This window comes from Pteropus medius, unplaced genomic scaffold (assembly GCF_902729225.1).
Source record: "Pteropus medius unplaced genomic scaffold, Ma_sr-lr_union100, whole genome shotgun sequence".
Taxonomy (NCBI): Eukaryota; Metazoa; Chordata; class Mammalia; order Chiroptera; family Pteropodidae; genus Pteropus; species Pteropus medius.
This window is the reverse complement of record NW_024353790.1, coordinates 1,692,950-1,699,714: the sequence shown is the minus strand read 5'-3', so window position 1 is coordinate 1,699,714 and position 6,765 is coordinate 1,692,950. Positions and strand designations below refer to the sequence as shown.

The 6,765-nt window shown below is 46.2% G+C and overlaps 1 pseudogene; it reads right to left on the bottom strand.

The window, feature by feature from the left end:
• Positions 1-6,649: 6,649 nt before the first annotated feature.
• On the bottom strand, positions 6,650-6,765 carry LOC120593504 (uncharacterized; annotated as a pseudogene).

The window sequence follows — 6,765 nt, the reverse complement described above, 5'->3', positions numbered from 1 at the left end:
CTGGTCTGTTATAGTTTTATTTGTTGAGTGTCTTTCTCCTGCCATTGGAAAGTAAGCTCAGTGAGATCAGGACTTTGTGTGCTTAGTTTATTTCTGGGTTCCCAACACTTAGAGCCATGCCTGGTGCATAGCAGATGCTCAATAAACATTTGCCAAATAACTCAATGAATGAAAATGAGGCTGTTTGCCATTTACTGTCTACATTTGTTCTCATGCTGCTCTATCTGCCTGGAATTTGTGTAGTGTCCACTTTGCACCAGACCCTGCAAGGGAATCAGTGCCACACCACCCGAGTCAGTCAATACCCAATTCACGGACCCAAGGTTGTACATCTTGAGCGTCCCCGATCACGCCGTCTGTAAGTGATCTCCTCTACACTCCAATGGCAATTCTTTGTGTGTGTGTTTTTATGACGTTTACTGCACCCTATTTGAGACAGGGATATTTGTATACATATCCCAGCCGCCCAACCAAACTGCATTCTTCTGGGGACAGAGACCTCTTGTATCCATGACAGCTACGGGCACACTCCTCAACCCACAGTATTTGTGTAAGTAGAGTAGTATTTATACATATATTAGGAGAATATGATTGCATATTCAATTAAAAATATAAATAGGAAACAATATAAATGAAAGATGATAGGATAGGTATAAAAACATAAATAACAAAGGGAGAGAAAAATGAAGGGACAAACCAGTGAGAAGCATAAATTTACTAACCTCCCAGAGAATACATACCATTCTTTGGTTTCAAGTCCTTCCTTGAGAAAATGACCTGGAAAAATATAACTAGTTCGTTTAAGATGGCCTAGACTCCAATTTTCTCATTCAAAATCAGCTGGCCAGACTGTGGAAGCTGATTTAGGGACAGCTGAGATAGGGACAGATAGCTCTCAGCCGCCTGCGTCAGGAGCCTGCTCTGCGGATACCCACAATTGTCAGCACTTTTCCCCTGGCCCTGCCACATTGTTCTGACGAAACTATGCACCGTCAGAAAGTTCACTGACCCTCGGTGGGCAGAGGTCATAGGTCTGTTTCCCAGCGTCACTGGGGATCACTTCAGGTTGTGCAGTGACCCAGCTCAGGGACCAATGGTCAGCAGTGTCAGCTAGCAGAACCAGGGCGAGGGAACAGTCATGGAACAACCTAAAACTTTAAGGCAGAAAGAATCCTGCGCGATTACCTCTGAGGAGAAAAATCAGAAGCAGCAGAAGGGGGTGGAGGCAGAGGTGGCCTCAGCCCTGGTAGCTTAGGTGACAGCAGTATAGTTTTCCTGGCGATACGGCAGATCAGCTCGGGTCCACAGAGAGCAGGCTGCAGCCTGGGTTTGAACGCAGACCAGGAGAGCAGAGTCAGGCCAGCCCCGCTCGGCCCTTTGGGGAGGGGTGTGGCAGGTCCAACATCTGTGCTGGCAGCTGGTCAGCAGCTGTTCTGGCTTTGTTCCCTGCTCTGGCCCAGTGCCAGCAGCCTTCTGCCTTCACCTCAAACTTATCTGTGTACCTCTCTTCCCCCTCACTGCCTCCCATGGCTTGGCACCCAAGTGCCAAGCGTGGCATCTATGAAACGCCAAGTCCTCGTGGAGAGCCAGATACCCCCTCGACCCCAATTTTTCCATTTGTAAAGTGGGTAGGATAGTGCTTATTTATTCCATGCCTGATGAACTCTCACACTTGTGTTATCTTTCTTCTTGGCGTAAACCAAAACCAAAATTTACTTTTTGTTCAGAGTTTCAGGATATTACAGATACTATGCTTTAGAAGGTAAAAATATTACCTATTTAATTGATTAAAATGAGGTCGCACTAATTTTATTTCAAATCTCCTTCAGCGAGCGCAGGAAATGGAGCTCGTGCCCTGGGTCTGAGCACTGAGTAACTTTTTAAGAGTAGAACCCCAGGTTGCTTTGAGGGGGGTCACTCTAAGTGCTAGCAGGGGCCGTTCTGGACCAGCTTTACACCTCCCATCCCAAAACTTCTCTCTCTCTTTTTAGCCAATACGTGACATTGAAAATGTAATCATCATTTAGATAAGGCAAAAATGCCAGGCTAAAATGAGGAACTGCCAACTCATTGGTGTGACTCTGAAACTAGGTCTTTTCCAATGAAGAAGAGCAGACCTCCAGAGAACGACACGGATGACAAACAGCTGTTTGCACATCTGACAAAAAGAGGGTGTGATTTAGAAATGTTTGTGAAGGGGTAAAAGAAAGAAAGGAGGCAATTAGATACTGTTTTTGTCCTCAAAGAATTTCTGAAGTTTAAGGGAGGAATAGATACACTCACTCCAGAATCAGGGTTCTGTCTGGTGTGGGCATTCTGGATAGGTACCCAGTAGGAGTACCTTACCTGACCAGCTAAGTAGACAACAGAAAGTACTGGACACCTGATGGGGTGGGGGAGGATCCGGGGTCTGCCCACGGGAGAAAAGGTACTAGCATGTCGGGTGGGATGTTCTTTAACACTCTCCTTGTCAAGGACTGAATCTGGTCTGGTCAAACCAGATTAATAAGAAGGAGGTGGTGCAACCTCGTATTTATTGTATTCTGCTCTAATAAAAACAGCTACCATTTACTGTATACCTACTGTGACTACTACTATTCTAAGCGCTTTACTTTCAAGCCTTCATAGCAACTCCATGAGAAAGGTCTAGTTACTGTCCTCATTTCACAGATGCAGAAACTCAAGTCCGAAGTTGTTAAATTATCTGCCATGGGGCTCTCAGCTAGTAGGTGACAGAACCAGGATTCAAACACAGGCACTCATACTGCAGTGCCAGATTCTCTTAGCCAGGTGTCTGACTATTCTGTGTAAGATGGTTTACCTGAGGCCGGTGGAAGTTTTCTCTTCGCCGGATTCTGACACAGCGAAAATGTCATCTTCGCCTTCACCTGCCAGCTCCCTGGGGCATAGTGTGGCTCCAACTCATTTCTCTTTTATTCTTCTAAAGACTGAATATGTTTTCAAGAGTGCTCGAAGGAAGGAGCTGGTTGGGGTGAGGCTGGATTCTCCATCTTCCATCCACTCTGCAGGAGAGGCCAGTCCTCACAGCCACTCGTGGGCCAGGGCCCCTAGGACCCAACTGCCTTATGGCCAGAGCCAGCCTTCCCCAAAGTTTCCAGGGAGAAAGGCAGGGTGAGGCCTTACAGCATCATGGGTTTCCAGCAGCTGCTGCTCTTCAGACATATACATACGTGCACACATGTGCACACACACTTGCATAGCAGGAAGCAGAGAACTTGTGTTTAACTGTCTCTCCAGTGATCACACTAATTCCTGCTTCCATGACCGAATCGCTCATTGCTGTGCCATTTCACGTCGCCCTCTTCCTCCGGTGGGCTGCCCTCTGACACTCCACTTTATTTCCCTCCCCTTACTTGTGCTTACCTTCTAGTCTCTATCTTCAATTCTCTTCCCTCTCTGTCTCCTTCCCAAGACCCTTCGTTGACTTGACAGCTTCATCTAAATCTTCACCAGTATTAATTCCCTATGTACCTACAGTCAATTCAACTAAACTCAATTTGTATTGGGTGCCATCCCATGTGTCCAGCTGCCTGTGAGATAGCTCTCATTTTTCCTGATGCCACTATAAGCCAAAATTAGCATCTTCCCTTCTAAAACTGCCTCCTTTCCCAACAGCCCCTTTTCTCATCCTACTTGCTACCTCTGAAGTGAAAACCCCTGACATTCGATTCTTTCTTATTCCTCAATTCTCCAGTCGGGCCCAGAGGCCCTGTGCAGAATGAGCCTTCCTCTAAGTTCTGAGACGTGGCGTTTGCAAAGAAGTCAGGCTCACGTGTTCCTAGGGGCGCTCAAGCAGATGCAGAGTGTGGATTCGGGGGCGGGAGGTCCATAGTCCTTACTTACCAACTTCGGTAATTATTCGAATATCCAAACTAGGAGCTCGAGAATAGGGACCATGCCCTGACCATTTTTTATTTCTCCAAATGTTAGAATAAAAGGCCCGGCATATGGGAAGGAAGTAGGAATGGAATGTGGAACTCAAACATCACCCTGCCTTCAGGGGCTCACACCCTCTCGGGGGCAATGGGACACGTGCATTTCTAACCAGAAAACCTCAGATGATGACGGAGTTTGGGGGAGAAAAAAATGATGTCAAGTTGGGCAGATCCAGAAAGGGGAAGACTCTGGCATCGGAGGTGGGCCTTGAAGGACAGGCAGAATTTCAGCAGGCAGAAGAATAGGTGGGAACAAGGCATGCTCCGGGAAAGCGTGGGAATAGTCAGGAAACAGGAAGTGGTTTCCTTTGGCTGGAGCGCAAGGTACATATTAAAGAGCAGCAGGAGCCAGAGCGAGGGGGTGTTTGGGCCTTGGTGGGAGGACGTGGGTGCCTCCAACAGCGCTGGGCCGGTCGGTCGGGGAAGCAGGAAGGCCAAGGTGAAAGGCTCTGGCGGCCTTCCCTGTTGCCCCGCCTCTATTTCTCATCTGGTTCTGGGAATCGGTTCCTCTGCGTTAAGTGGCTCGAGGGACTTTCCTAGCCTCCTATCTGTACTTGCAACTAGACTTAGTGGAGCCTGCAACAATGGCTTTCCATTTTGGAACCAGAAATGAGGCTTTGGGACGACCTTCTCTGTAGAGGAAGAGAAGGAGTTGTTATCTATTTGTGGGAAGACCGCATGGGAGCTGTAACAATTCTAATTCCGCCAAACTCCAATAGGCTTCTTTCTTTCATCAATAACAATTCATGATATAATCCTTTGCTCAAAAAGTATCTACTCAACTCCCCAAATCCGAATTATTCAACTGGACTCCTAAGTGGGCAACGTTGAAGTATAAGAATAATTGGCAAGCCTGCAGAGGTTTCCAGGAATAAGGCCGAAGAGTAGAAATATTCTCCATGTAAAATGTTAAAATGTTACAAATAAGGCTGAAGGACCCTTTGACGAACCCCTGCTCCAGCCTCATTCCCCGACCTGTCCACTCCCAGCCCTCTACTGAGTTAGCCACTATTACCATTCTCGTCTATGTATTTCCAGAACTTTCCCCTATGTATTTTGAAATTTTATCATCGCATTTTGTGTTTATATACTTAAATGTATTGCTTACCCGGTTTCAAAATTAGTTTTTGAAAAGCCTAAATGCGGAAAATAAACAGAACCCTGAGTGCGTGCCGCAGTGGGGATGTGAAGTGTCTCATCGTCGTAAATAAAAGCATTTGCTCACTTAACCTTGGACTTTCCTTCCAGGCACAGGAAAATGTGAGAGGACAAAACCCATCTGTATTTTCCTGTTTGGATTCCTTATGCCCTTTCTGGAAATCTCTGCTAGATTCCCCACTCCACGCAAACATTAGCACATCCAACAGGTATAAACAGAGGGCGAAACCTATAAAGTGACAGGGCTGTCACCCATTGAGCTCATCCAGAGGTGGAGAACCCTCTCCTGTCGCCTGCTGAAGGGACACTGGCTGCTGGGGTCTCCCGACACTTGTACCCACCATTTCAATAAGGAAAACCTGTCTCCGTCCACAGATGAGGGAGTCGTCTCCATGGTTTGCTTAGATCTCTAGTTTGTTAGTGATACTGGGCAAGTTCTCTTGCCTCCTTTTAATTCGAAATTCTCTTCTCTCACCAGGAAACGCAGGGTTCGAAAGCCTTACAGACAGAGGCTTTCCACTGAGGAAGACAAGCAGACTGGTCAGACAGCTCACAGACAGGAAACATTTTGGTTAAATATTAATAAACCAAACGATAAAGAACATTTCTTCTCTTGGGCGATAAAGCACATCTCTTGGCACTTTTAAGTTCTTTTGTACTTCCTGTGACTACTAAAAGTGTTAACTGCCATAGCATAAGACTTAGAAAGTTAGAATGCATTTTAATGTCACCTGTTACCAGGGATCAGCTCTCACTCTGGATGCATTAACTACTGGCTCTTATTCTGCCTTCCAAAATTGACACAGCGAACTTAATTGCTGATCCTTTCATCAGAGGGCAAGCTAAGGGCACTTCATTCTCCCCTGGCAATTTGTCTTCCTTTTCATTTCCATGGGGTCCATGTTGGTTATTGTCAAATATTACAAAAATTTCTCCTGCTTTCATTGCAACGGCAAATGAGAAGTTGCTTTGGGGTCAGGTTTTATGAAAATGATAAAATCCTCTAACGAGATTCAGGTGGTTCTTTACACCCGTCATGAGGCCGTCTTGAGGTCACCGCACCGATATTGTCACAGCTCGGTGATATTGACAGGACAGATGCCTGAGAGCTTTTTCTTCTACCAGTCTCTTTGAAAGGGTTTCCACTGAAATCTGGTCTTAGATGCTGCGACTTGCTATTTAAAGATAAATGCTTTTACCTTCCAATGTTCCTCAAAATTTCCATTTCTGATGTGACTATGGCCCCCAACAGCGCTTTTCCCCACTGCCTCTCCCATGCCACAAAGTGATGCATCTCTGCTGAGCACCAAGCATAGTTCCTCATCAATTTATAGGTCATGCCTGATGACAGGATCCCAACCGGCTGCCGAATGCATCATCGGTTTTGGATGTCAGACAGTCCTTTGTCTCCTAGAGCTGTCCTCTTGCCTGAGTGGCGAGGCAGGCCTGTGGATTCTGGAATCTGAGGTTCCATTTGATATAGCAGCAATGGGAAAATATATTTTATTTTATTTATTTATTATTATTATTATTTATACCTATGGCACTTGGTCTTCTAAGGTAGTCTCCCATCCAAGTACTAACCAGGCCCAACCCTGTTTAGCTTCCGAGATCAGACATCAGGCTTGTTCAGGGTGGCATGGCCGTAGAC